The sequence below is a fragment of the Monodelphis domestica genome, chromosome 4, assembly GCF_027887165.1.
Source record: "Monodelphis domestica isolate mMonDom1 chromosome 4, mMonDom1.pri, whole genome shotgun sequence".
In the NCBI taxonomy this organism is placed as follows: Eukaryota; Metazoa; Chordata; class Mammalia; order Didelphimorphia; family Didelphidae; genus Monodelphis; species Monodelphis domestica.
In genome coordinates, this window is record NC_077230.1 from 396210554 (window position 1) to 396225403 (window position 14850).

Here is a 14850-nt window from a genome sequence, read left to right on the forward strand (position 1 = left end):
AGAAGGCAGGAGTGGTAATCATGATATCTGATAAAGCCAATGCAAAAATAGACCTGATCAAAAGGGATAGGGAAGGTAATTATATTTTGTTAAAAGGGACTATAGACAATGAGGAAATATCATTAATCAATATGTATGCACCAAATAATATAGCGCCCAAATTTCTAATGGAGAAACTAGGAGAATTGAAGGAAGAAATAGACAATAAAACCATACTAGTGGGAGACTTAAACCAACCATTATCAAATTTAGATAAATCAAATAAAAAAATAAATAAGAAAGAGGTAAAAGAAGTGAATGAAATCTTAGAAAAATTAGAATTAATAGACATATGGAGAAAAATAAATAGGGATAAAAAGGAATACACCTTCTTCTCAGCACCACATGGCACATTCACAAAAATTGACCATACATTAGGTCACAGAAACATAGCACACAAATGCAGAAAAGCAGAAATAATGAATGCAGCCTTCTCAGATCACAAGGCAATAAAAATAATGATTAGTAATGGTACATGGAAAACCAAATCTAAAACCAATTGGAAATTAAACAATATGATACTCCAAAACCGTTTAGTTAAAGAAGAAATCATAGAAACAATTAATAATTTCATCGAGGAAAATGACAATGGCGAAACATCCTTTCAAACCTTTTGGGATGCAGCCAAAGCGGTAATCAGAGGTAAATTCATATCCCTGAATGCTTATATTAACAAACAAGGGAGAGCAGAGACCAATCAACTGGAAATGCAAATGAAAAAACTGGAAAGCGATCAAATTAAAAACCCCCAGCAGAAAACCAAATTAGAAATCCTAAAAATTAAGGGAGAAATTAATAAAATCGAAAGTGATAGAACTATTGATTTAATAAATGAGACAAGAAGCTGGTACTTTGAAAAAACAAACAAAATAGACAAGGTACTGGTCAATCTAGTTAAAAAAAGGAAGGAAGAAAAGCAAATTCACAGCATTAAAGATGAAAAGGGGGACAGCACCTCCAATGAGGAGGAAATTAAGGCAATCATTAGAAATTACTTTGCCCAATTATATGGCAATAAATACACCAATTTAGGAGAAATGGATGAATATATACAAAAATACAAACTGCCTAGACTAACAGAAGAGGAAATAGAATTCCTAAATAATCCCATATCAGAAATTGAAATCCAACAAGCCATCAAAGAACTTCCTAAGAAAAAGTCCCCAGGGCCTGATGGATTCACCTGTGAATTCTATCAAACATTCAGAGAACAGTTAATCCCAATACTATACAAACTATTTGACATAATAAGCAAAGAGGGAGTTCTACCAAACTCCTTTTACGACACAAACATGGTACTGATTCCAAAACCAGGCAGGTCAAAAACAGAGAAAGAAAACTATAGGCCAATCTCCCTAATGAATATAGATGCAAAAATCTTAAATAGGATACTAGCAAAAAGACTCCAGCAAGTGATCAGAAGGATCATTCACCATGATCAAGTAGGATTCATACCAGGGATGCAGGGCTGGTTCAACATTAGGAAAACCATCCACATAATTGACCACATCAACAAGCAAACTAGCAAGAATCACATGATTATTTCAATAGATGCAGAAAAAGCCTTTGATAAAATACAACACCCATTCCTATTAAAAACACTAGAAAGCATAGGAATAGAAGGGTCATTCCTAAAAATAATAAACAGTATATATCTAAAACCAACAGCTAATATCATCTGCAATGGGGATAAACTAGATGCATTCCCAATAAGATCAGGAGTGAAACAAGGATGCCCATTATCACCTCTACTATTTGACATTGTACTAGAAACACTAGCAGTAGCAATTAGAGAAGATAAAGGAATTGAAGGCATCAAAATAGGCAAGGAGGAGACCAAGTTATCACTCTTTGCGGATGACATGATGGTCTACTTAAAGAATCCTAGAGATTCAACCAAAAAGCTAATTGAAATAATCAACAACTTTAGCAAAGTTGCAGGATACAAAATAAACCCACATAAATCATCAGCTTTTCTATATATCTCCAACACAGCTCAGCAGCAAGAACTAGAAAGAGAAATCCCATTCAAAATCACCTTAGACAAAATAAAATACCTAGGAATCTACCTCCCAAGACAAACACAGGAACTATATGAACACAACTACAAAACACTCGCCACACAACTAAAACTAGACTTGAACAAATGGAAAAACATTAACTGCTCATGGATAGGACGAGCCAATATAATAAAAATGACCATCCTACCCAAACTTATTTATCTATTTAGTGCCATACCCATTGAACTACCAAAATACTTCTTCACTGATTTAGAAAAAACCATAACAAAGTTCATTTGGAAGAACAAAAGATCAAGGATATCCAGGGAAATAATGAAAAAAAACACATATGATGGGGGCCTTGCAGTCCCTGACCTAAAACTATATTACAAAGCAGCAGTCATCAAAACAATTTGGTACTGGCTAAGAAACAGAAAGGAAGATCAGTGGAATAGACTGGGGGAAAGCGACCTCAGCAAGACAGTATACGATAAACCCAAAGATCCCAGCTTTTGGGACAAAAATCCACTATTCGATAAAAACTGCTGGGAAAATTGGAAGACAGTGTGGGAGAGACTAGGAATAGATCAACACCTCACACCCTACACCAAGATAAATTCAAAATGGGTGAGTGACTTAAACATAAAGAAGGAAACCATAAGTAAACTGAGTAAACACAGAATAGTATACATGTCAGACCTTTGGGAGGGGAAAGGCTTTAAAACCAAGCAAGATATAGAAAGAATCACAAAATGTAAAATAAATAATTTTGACTACATCAAACTAAAAAGCTTTTGTACAAACAAAACCAATATAACTAAAATCAGAAGGGAAACAACAAATTGGGAAAAAATCTTCATAGAAACCTCTGACAAAGGTTTAATTACTCATATTTATAAAGAGCTAAATCAATTGTACACAAAATCAAGCCATTCTCCAATTGATAAATGGGCAAGGGAAATGGATAGGCAGTTCTCAGATAAAGAAATCAAAACTATTAACAAGCACATGAAGAAGTGTTCTACATCTCTTATAATCAGAGAGATGCAAATCAAAACAACTCTGAGGTATCACCTCACACCTAGCAGATTGGCTAACATAACAGCAAAGGAAAGTAATGAATGCTGGAGGGGATGTGGCAAAATAGGGACATTAATTCATTGCTGGTGGAGCTGTGAACTGATCCAACCATTCTGGAGGGCAATTTGGAACTATGCCCAAAGGGTGCTAAAAGAATATCTACCCTTTGACCCAGCCATAGCACTGCTGGGTCTGTACCCCAAAGAGATAATGGACACAAAGACTTGTACAAAAATATTCATAGCTGCGCTCTTTGTGGTGGCCCAAAACTGGAAAATGAGGGGATGCCCATCAATTGGGGAATGGCTGAACAAACTGTGGTATATGTTGGTGATGGAGTACTATTGTGCTAAAAGGAACAATAAAGTGGAGAAGTTCCATGGAGACTGGAACAACCTCCAGGAAGTGATGCAGAGCGAGAGGAGCAGAACCAGGAGAACATTGTACACAGAGACAAACACACTGTGGTATCATCGAACGTAATGGACTTCTCCATTAGTGGTGGTGTAATGTCCCTGAACAACTTGCAGGGACCCAGGAGAAAAAAACACCATTCATAAGCAAAGGATAAACTATGGGAGTGGAAACACCGAGAAAAAGCAACTGCCTGAATACAGAGGTTGAGGGGACATGACAGAGGATAGACTCTAAATGAACACTCTAATGCAAATACTATCAACAAAGCAATGGGTTCAAATCAAGAAAACATCTAATGCCCAGTGGACTTACGCGTCGGCTATGGGGGGTGGGGGGGGGAGGAAAAGAAAATGACCTATGTCTTTAACGAATAATGCTTGGAAATGACCAAATAAAATATATTTTAAAAAAAATAAAATAAAAGAAGGTAAAAATTCAGTTCTAGAAGTAATTCAGTTCAGGAGATTCAGTGGAGGACTGGAGCTTGCTTGGAGATGGTCTTGTGGTAAGTAATAAGACTGACTCCCTCTCCCTTAGGCTCAGGGAGGCCACTTTGGCCTAGGCTTTTAACTATTGCTTGGCTCAGCCTGAGCCAGAGCAGTTTAAATTAATTCTCTCTCTCTCCTTCCCTTAATTCCTTCTCTCTTTATTAATTAAAATCTCCATAATCCCCAACTGACTTGGGTATTTTCATATTTGGGAATTTCCCATGGTGACCACTTATTTAGATATTAAGTCAAAACACTAAAATTATCCTTACAGTTTTGGCGTTTACAATGCAAAGCATCTGACTTTGGGGGGTTTAAGGTAATAAGAAAGCTGATAAACAATAATTCAATTCAGTGCAAACATATTTATAAAATGGCTGCAATAAATAGAGCATTGGGCTAAGAGCTGGGGATATGATTTTTTTCAAAGATATAAAGGATAAATAAATGTTTAAGTTCCTTTTATCAAAGAACCTCTATTCTATTGGGGGAGGGGAACAATGTGATTCAATAATGAAATGCAAAATATATACTGAATAATGAGAGATCAGTAATGACTTGGGGACTCAGAAAAGGAATCTGTTAGAGCTGGTGCTTGAGCTAAACCTGGTAGGTAACAATGAAATTCAGGAGTTGGAAGTAAGAATGGCATGCATTCTCTGCATGAGAGGCATCCTTTCCAAAGGCACAAAGATATGATGAGCTAAATAAGGCCCTGAATGGGAAATAGCAAAGCAGTCAGTTTAGCCAGACCTTTAGAGTCCTTCATTAGATGCCTTCATAGAAGCATCATTATTGTTCAGATAAGGCCCCTGGACAGAGAGAAGGAACCACATGGTAGAAGAGGAATAGCCCTGAATCTCTCCTCCATTCCATTCTACATACAAGCTTAATATGTTGTATGTAGCCTTATTGCCTCGTAGCTTCTAAGGCCCCTCCGAACCATAAATCTATAACCCAATGGTATCTCTTGCTAGATTATAAATGCCACATGAGAGCTAACTATGCTAAAAATGCAGTGAGTGCTAGTGATGTTGTTACTGCTGTTGTTACTATTGTTATTGCTCTTGTTATTGTTGGTGCTGCTGTTGCTGTTATTGTTGTTGATGTTGTTCTTGTTACTCTTGTTGCTATGTTGTTCTTGTTGCTGATGCTGTTACTGTTGTTGCTGTTATTGTTAATGCTGTTATTCTTGTTGCTGCTTTTGTTACTGTTGTTGCTGCTGTGGTTTTTCCTGATTTTGTTGCTGTTGTTGCTTCTTTTGTTACTATTGTTGCTGCCCTTGTTATTGTTGTTGATGCTGCTGCTGTTGTTGTTTGACATGGATGCTCTCTCAACCAATAAAGATTGGCAATGTGTCTGTAATTTACAGTCTTAGCAAGTTCCCTGAGAGGAAGAGAGGTTAGGAGATTTGCTTTTGGTCACACAGCCAGTATGTATCAGATGCAAGAAGACTTGAACTGTGGTCTTTTTAAGTCCTAGGCTGTTGCTCTAACCAGTATGTCACACAACTCCCTCATCAGACTAGAGAATTTAAGTGAAAAGAATGATTACTAAATGTTTGCATAAACACACATATTCACATTTCTGTGTGTGTATGTATGTATATGTGCAGAGAGAGGTGGAGAGAGGAAGAAGAGAGAGGGAGAGAGAGAGAGAGAGAGAGAGAGAGAGAGAGAAAGAGAGAGAGAGGGAGAGAGAGAGAGAGAGAGAGAGAGAGAGAGAGAGAGAGAGAGAGAGAGAGAGAGAGAGGGAGAGAGAGAGAGAGAGAAATAGAGAGTGAGAGAGAGAGAAAGAATAGAAAAAGAGAGAAAGAATAGATAAAGAGAGAGGAGAGAGAGACAGACACACACACAGAAAGAGAGGGGGAAAAGAAGGAAGGATACAAAAAGGAAAGAGAGAGAGAGAATGAGAACAAACACAACTAGAAAGCAATAATTTCAGTAAACTGATTTCAGAGGAAGAAATAAGACAAGTCATTAAATAATCATTCTTAAAATTGGTTTCTTTTTTCAATTAGTGTTCAATTAGTAGATTTATTCAAACCTCGAAAATACAAATCAACATATACTACATAGATTATTCATAAATATTGAAAAATGAGAGACTACTGAGTACCTTTTATGAGGCAACTATGATATTAATTTTAAAACCTAGCCAGACAATATAAAGTCCCATAGTCATTTCCCTAATGAACACAAATGAAGGACAGTCATAATCCCCAAAGATCTTTATAGTCCTAAACATTGTACTAAATAACAAGATGAGGTTTAATAAGGATAGGAATAAAATCTTATACATGGTTCAAAAAAATCAAATCACATATACAAGATGGAGAAGGTATTGGCTAGATAACAGCATATCAAAAAAGTCTTGCAGCTGTTTCTGGATATGATCTCCTCTCTGAGTTTACAAGATCATGTTCCATCTTGTTTTTAATTCTATCTGTCTAAATATTCCTCATCCATAACACATAACCTTTTCCCTTAACTTTAGATCCATCCCAATGTTCTTTCTGGGACTTTTGACTCTTCTCTCACTATATTTTCTCTCTTGGTAACCTCATCAGCTATTATGGATTCAATTATCATTATCTCTATGCAGATGACTCCTGTATCTATCTCTCTATCTAAATAGATATCTAGAGTCTCTATATCTATCTGTTTGTGTATCTGTCTTTCTATCTATTTATCAGCCAATATCAATATAAATATTGCCTAGATCTCTCCAGAGATCTAGTGCCATCACCAGTTATCTTACTGGCACTGTAAAATAATGTCCTTTGGCATCTCAAATTCAACACATCCAAAATAGAATTCATTCATTTCTTCCCAAGCCCACACCTCTTCCAAATGTCTCTCTTCCTATAGAGGACATTGGTACCCTTTTGGTCATCCAGGTATACAAGCTTAGAAGTATTATCAATTCATCACTCCCCTCCATTTGACATATCCAATCAATGACTAAATTGTGTAGATTCTATCTACACAATATCTCTTGTATTTAGCCACTTCTCTTCCAACATAATCACCCTACTCAGATCCTAATCATCACTCACCTCCACTACCACAATAGCCTCTTGATTAGTTTCTCTATCTCCAGTCAATCTTCTCCTAAATCTGTCCTCCAAATGGGTAACTGCCAAAAAGATATTTCTAATGTACTGATCGTTCCATGCTATTCACCTGCTCAATAAACCCTATGGTACCTTATTACTTCCAGGTTCAAATGTAACCCCTACTTGGCTTTGCAATCACTTTATAATTGTTCAGTCATGTCTGACTCTTTGTGACCCTATGGACCAGAGCATGCCTTCTATCCTCCTCTATGTCTCGAAGTCTTTTAAATTCGTGTTCATTGTTTGCCTAACCCTATCTACCCATCTCAAACTCATTTGCCTTCAGTCATTCCCAACATCAAGGTCTGTTCCAATGAGTACTTCTTATTATGTGGCCAAGTATTTAAGTTTCAGATTCAGCAAGTAATCTGGATTAATTTCTTTATGTTTTCACTGGTTTGCTCTCCCTGCTTTCCAAGACACTCTCCAAAGTCTTCTCCAACACCGCAATTTGGCAGCATCGATTCTGCAGGGCTCAGCTTTCTTCATGGTTCAGTTCTCACAATCATACATTGCTAGTGGAAAAACTGTACATTTGACTATACAGACCTTTGTTGGTTCTCTGCTTTTCAGTGTGCCATCCCAATTTACCATTGCTTTCCTTCCAAGGAGCGAGCATCTTTTAATTTCATGGCTGCAGTCCCCATCTGCAATAATCTTTGAGTCCAAGAATATCAAATCTGACACTGCTTCCATTGCTTCTCCCTCTATTTTCCAGGAAGTGATGGGACCACTTGCCAAGATCTTAGTGTTTTTGATATTAAGCTCCAAGCTAGCTTTTACACTCTCCTCTTTCACCCTCATCAAGAGGCTTCTGAATTCTTCTTTACTCTCTGCCATTGGAGTGGCATCATCTGCACAGCTTAAAATGTTGATATTTCTCCCAGCAACTTTAATTCTGGCTTTTGATTCATTTCTCATGCTATACTATGCATAGAAGTTAAATAAATAAGGTGGCACATATAAATAAATAAGGTGTATAATGTTATCTTACTCCCTTCCCAATCTTAAACCAGTTAGCTGTTCCATATTCAGTTCCAACTGTTGCTTCTTGACCCAAATACAAGTTCCTCAAGAGACAAGTAAGATGATCTGGTACTCCCAACTCTTTGAGGACTTGCCAGTTTGTTGTGATCCACAGTCAAAGGCTTTAGTGGAGTCAATGAAGCAGAAGTAAATGTTTTTCTGGCACTTCCTTGTTTTCTCCATAATCCCTTTATAACCTGACTTTAATCCAATTTTCCAGGCTTAGTATACATTGTCCCCTTCCATAAACCTTATGATCAAATAAGATTGTCCTTCTTGCTATTCCTCCCAAGCAATATTTTCCCTCATTTTAGTTCAATACTCATCTCTCCTTCCTTGTTGTCTCTCCCATTAGCTTTGTGAGCTCCTTGAGAGCCAGAACTTTTTTTTTTCTAATCCCTCACCTTCTGTCTTAGAATGAATACTGTGTATTGGTTCCAAGGCAGAAGAGAAGTAAGGGCTAGGCAATGGGGGTTAAGTGACTTGCCCAGGGTCACATAGCTAAGAAGTACCTGAGACTACATTTGAACCCAGGACTTCCCATCTCTAGATCTGGCTCTCAATCCACTGAGCCACCCAGTTGTCCTCCAGGAACTGTCTTCTGCTTCTTTTTTGAAACCCTAGTATGTAGCACAGTACCTAGAATATAGTAGGCACTTAAGAAATGTTGATTGATTGATTCCTTCTGCCTCCATCTTTTAGAATTCTCTCTCTCCTTCACTTCACCTTTTAGAATTTTTAGTTCCCTTCCGAGTTCAGCTCAACAGTCACCTCTTATGAGAGGCCTTTCCAAATCCCACAATGGCTGATGCTTCCCCCAATAGAATGTAAGCTCCTTTTAGGACAGGAACTTTCTACTTTTGTCTTTGCTTACCCAATATCTAACGATACTGGTACACAGTAGACATTTGATAAATACTCTTTCATTGATTGATTGGTCAACCTTAAGCTCAAATGGGACAAGACAACAATGAAACAGATCTCAATTTTAGCCTGCCCTGAAAGAAGCCTATTAGCAAGGCCCAGCAAGATGATAGGGCCACTGGATGTAACCCTATCTGTAGCACTGTGATCAGTTGTAAGAACCAAATTTTGGGAAGTCTGATCAGCTGGAGAGTATCCAGGGGGGCAATATTAATCAACTTGATTTCCAGAGCACATCAAAATCTGCACCTTGCTTCAGGTACCACGTCTTTATGGGTGTCATTGTCACTAGATGTGTCACTAGAAGAAAAGAAAACTGAGGCTCAGGGAGGTTTAAACAACTTGTCCCATATTTACACCATAAGTGTCAGAGGTAGAATTTGAACCTAAGCCTTCCTAATGCCAGACCCAGGACCAACTGCTACACCACATTTTCTCTTTCTAACAGGACAGTGAAGCTTGGCAAGTCCATGTCACATGAGGGTCAGGTAATGGAACAGGGAATGATTAACCTAAAGAAGAAATGACTAGAAAAAGCATATGATCATTGTGGTCAAGTATTTGAAGGGCTATCATAGAAAACAGATCAGACTTTCCATCTGGATCCAGAGGATAGAACCAGGAGAAAGAAAGGCAACATGCAAAGAGATCGATTTAGCTTCAACCTCAGAAAAAACTTCCTGATAATGAGCACTGTCTCAAAGTTTAACATGCTACTTGGGAAGTAGTGATCTCCCGATTCTTGGAAGTCCCCAAGCAAAGGCTAAGAGAATGCTTGCCAGTCATGGTACAATGCGATTCTTCTTTTGATACAGGATAGACTAAATCTTGAGATTCTAAATGGAATTATGGAATTATGAGCTGGTGGAGCTCAACTGTACATTTTTGAAACTGCTTATCATGACTTATTTATGCCAGGTATACAAAACAGGATTTATGCCAGATATACAAAGATGGTTCAACAGCTGAAAAACAATAGGAATAATAAAATGTTATACTAAAAAATTCATGTGATTATATCAATAGGTGCTGAAAATGCTTTGGATGAAATTCAACATCCAGTCATGGAGAAAATAACAGCAAGAATAGGAGAGAATTTTTGTTCCTCAACAAAACTATTCTCCACACTCAGGATGCAATGCTTCCTCATTTTTTCCTCCTCTTGGATTCTTTATCCTTTTTCCTTTCAGGGCTCAGCTTGGAAAAAAATTCTGCCAAAAAACTTTCTCTGAAACCACCAATATTCATACACATGCACACATGCCAATATGTTTTACATTCCTTTTAATCTTCACAACAATAACGTTAGCCTATTTTTACAGACAAAGAAACTGAGGCTTAAAGAGATGCTTATAGTCATAGCACTAGTAGGTAGCAGGAACAGGATTCAAACCCAAGTCTCTGATAACTCTGACTCCAAGATACCACAAGCTTAAAGGAAAGCATTTATGTTGCATCTCCTACTAAACAATGATCTCCATGGAGATAATTTTATCCTGGCCCCTAGGATATTAACAATACTCATGGGAAATACTAAAAAAATTGTTTAATTAACTAGTCAGCATTACATGTCATCCCTGAAGACAATGAGTTTATGCCTTTTATTCAAAAGCTTTTTGTTATATGTTATGTTCATTGAATATGTTATATTCAATGGGGAGTATTGAAGTACTCCTCAAGGGGAGTATATTCTAGAGAAGATTTTCTTGATAGATGGGATGAAGAAAGATGATAAAATCATCCCAAGCTAATGGAACCTTCTTTACTAGATCCATGATTTGAGAGAGACTCACAAAACAACTGTCAGTCTTTTCTTTGTTTTTAAAACTCCTATTCCTATATTTCCCATATTTCAGATCCTGACCAAATTGGTTGACTATGTCAGCTACTCTCCAAACTCAATGTATCATTTCTCTCCTTTGTCTTTTCACAGAATGTCTCTGGTGCCTGGAATTCACTCCCTTCTCTTGGCTTCCTAGAATCTCCACCTTCCTTCCAGCCTCAACTCAAGTACCTCCTTATTTCTTGAAGTATGTTGAATTCTCCATACCCATCTTGGTCACCAGGTGAACAAGCCAAGCAATCTCTCTGCTTTATTAAGTCTCTGATGATTCCCAGGCACCCTGACTCCGTTCCTATCATTAGATAGATTACCTTTAGATCAAGGAACCAGGAATGTGAGTCTAAAGATTAAGTGATAGTTTAACAGTTCCACAAACCTCTCCTTCCAACCCCCATAGTTATTGATATCCTCCCCAGCCTCCCCAGTAACTCTGTATTTATATTATTTTTATTATATTTTATTAATATTATTCAATGTTATTATCTCTGAATGCACATTATTCATTTCAAAAGAACATAAACACTCAAAAGGTGGGGACTGTTTAATTTTTGGCCTCATATCCACAGCATCTAGCACATTCCCTGGTACATAATAGGTGCTTTAATAAATGTTAGTTGAGTCAAAGGAGATTTCAATAAGAAATGAAGCTTTTCCAAACTCACAAGGTGTGCTCTTTACTGAAAATCTGAGAGATGCCCATGACTTATTTCCTGTCTCTTTCTCTTTGCAACCAAAAGTGGACAGAGAGAAGAAAAAATTAAGCCCAAAGCTATGAAAAGTATTTTTCTTCCTTCAGAACACACACACACACACACACACACACACACCATTAGCAACCAGCAGGAAAATATCATTATCATAATACATTTTCTCCAAGCTCCACTGTTCTATCTTCTTCGGCATTAAAAATGTGAATTTTGCCCAAATCAAGAAATAACTCCAGAAAGTATAAAAAAGGGGAAAGATATTATAGCAAAATCAATATTAGTAAGAGGGAAAATTGCTACACTTGAGGCAATAAAAACCTTGCAAAGCCAAGGAAAAGAGATGTGGGATTAAAATCATAATAAATTACTTTAGTTTTATCACTTGGTAAATTGCTTGATATTAGTGTCACCAAGCCTCTATTTCCTTTCATCTACCAGGCACATTATAGCTTTGGCTCGAGCAAGAATCTGATTAGATCGGCATCATTTTGACAGAGTTATCTTATTAGCTCATCTCTCAACTCATTATTTTAAACATGGTTCCACTTTCTGAACCTCTTCCATGTTCCGCCTAGCTATCACTTACTATTTAGACTCACATCCCCAGTTCCTTGACCTAAAGGCAATCTGTCCAATGTTAGGAATGGAGCCAAGGATGCCTGGGAATTGTCAGAGCTTTAAGAAAGCGGGGGGGGGGGGTTGCTTGGCTTGTTTAAAGGACAATGTCAATCATTCTGGGCACCAAGTCTGTTGGCTGAGAAGGATGTGGAGAATTATAAGGATAATTTTTAGTGTTTTGACTTAAAATCTAAATAAGTGGTCACCATGGGAAATTCCCAAATATGAAAAATATCCAAGTTAGGGATTTATGGAGATTTTAATTAATAAAGATAGAGAAGGAATTAAGGAAAGGGGAGAGAGAGAGAGAGAGAGAGAGAGAGAGAGAGAGAGAGAGAGAGAGAGAGAGAGAGAGAGAGAGAGAGAATTAATTTAAACTGCTCTGGTTCAGGCTGAGCCAAGCAGTAGTTAAAGGCCTAGGCCAAAGTGGCCTCCCTGAGCCTAAGGGAGAGGGATTCAATCTTATCACTCACCACAAGATCGTCTCCAAGCAAGCTCCAGTCCCCCACTGAATCTCCTGAACTGAATTACTTCTAGAACTGAATTTTTACCTTCTTTTAAAGAGAATTTTCTCTTATGTCAACTCCCCTAAATTTTCACATCTACCAATCACAATAGATGCTTTTTTCCAGGACTGCCCATTCTTAGTTTTCACCTTCTTTGGTTCTCACCTTCTCTGGTTAGATTAAATCTTCTGAGTACTTCACACCTCTTTGTTAAGCTTGCCTTTTGTAAGTTACTTGAGCTTTTTAGATACTAATTTAACTTTTACAGCTACTTAACACCTTTTTGTATTAGATCTAAAAATAGACCTATCTTAAGGTTCTAGCTTTACTATAAGGTATGAGCTGGGGACTTTCATTGTTCAATCAGGAGTTTACAACTTTATCTTCCCCTAAGGCACTGTCTGAGTAGGGTGGAATAATTTTAAAAGTTCCCAATACATTCCTGATTCTTGTTAGACCAAGTATCTCCATTGTTACAATAAGGGAATAGCTAAATAAAATCTTCTAAAGTATAGTCTGAGTAGTTTTTAAGATTCACAGAATTCAGTGCCCTGCAAGAACCATTCAGGACACACAATCAGTAAATGTAAGGCCTTTTGATCAGTGCTGAAAGAAAAATCAAAGACAAATACTACACAGCCTTTGTTCTCATTTACAATCTAAAAGAGGAATATGTCACATATGCAAATGACTGTAATACAAATTAGAACATAAATGCAAGACAAAACTAAAACTAGAAGTGACTTTCTATGAGTAGAGGGGCTCCAATCCAGGCATGAGAAAAATCTAATTACAAGTGTTCAGAGGCAGCTGTATTCAAACCAAGATAAGGATTAAGAGGTAGAAGGGATTGCAAAGGCCATTTAGTTCAAATTCTCTCCTCCCCACTCCATTATCTTTTTAACCCCTTACTTTCCATCCTAGTAATTACTTCAAGATAGAAGGTCAAGGACTAGGCAAAAAGGTCAAGTGACTTGACCAGGATCACATAATTAGGAAATGTCTGAGCCTAGATTTGAACCTAAATTTCCCCAATTCCAGTTCTGGCACTCTATCCATTGTGTCACTTAGCTGCCCCATTGCCTCTATTATTAATATGAGGAATCAGGTTGAGTGGCATGCTCTAGGTTTGTACTAGAGGGGGATCAGGAACTAAAGCTTGACAGGTCTCTGAGAGGGAGGGAACAAAAAAAGAGAAAAGCCACTTCCTCTCCCAGACAGAGATGCCTCAGAGAAAGTGAAGTTGGATCTCTGACCAGAACTGAAGGGTAAGAGGAAATCCCCCTTCAATCTCTGTTTCTATCTCTTCTCTGGATGATTATTATCTTTAATCCCCTCAGTACGTGTAAAAAATGACATGTTTAGTTCTTCTGTAATCTATTAGATCTATTTGTTATCTGGAAATTCAGGATTGGTGGGTTATGGAAAGAGGGAAACAGTCCCTATTCTATTTTCAACCTGAATTCCCTTCAGGGGTTGAGGGCTCAGGTCTGGGGACCTTGGGTCCCTGAGGATCTATGTGGAGTCAGGCTGGTGTAATTTCCTGATATAGAGATACAGTTTTGAAGGTATTGATGGGATATCTTCTAGGTGGACAGTCTCTTGCCTTCCCTGAAGGGAAAAAGTCTCTATCCACCACTTATGAGGAAAGATGGCTATCTGGGTCACTTCAGATCAATTGAGAGATTATAGCAGGCTAAGTGCAGTGAAGTCATCCTTTCCCTTCTCAGTTCAGAAGGAACAAGAACCCCTTTGCAACCATCTCCCTGTTTTCTTGACTGCAGATTCTAGTCTGATCCCCCATTGTCAGCCAAAGTTCCATTTCCTTCCTGCATACGTTTTTCTTGCAAAATCAAGTCCTTACAATGTATGCTGTATCTTTCTCTTGTCCACAGGTTATAACTATGAAGTTATCAGAGGCAGGATTTGAACTCAGCTCTTTCTGGCTCCAGAATGGATGATCTAAGCACATTGCCTCTCCTATTCCATTTAGTTATTCCATATGCCTATTCCATTTGGTTAGAAATATAGAATGGATGAAAGGGAGAAGTATAAGTCTGGAAAGGCATATTGAAGCAGTTGGT

At 37.7% G+C, this 14850-nt stretch overlaps 1 protein-coding gene across 1 annotated transcript in view; it reads right to left on the bottom strand.

The window, feature by feature from the left end:
* KAZN (kazrin, periplakin interacting protein) overlaps window positions 1-14850 on the bottom strand; it is a 1589619-nt gene that overhangs the window by 1468284 nt on the left and 106485 nt on the right. The window lies entirely within an intron of this gene.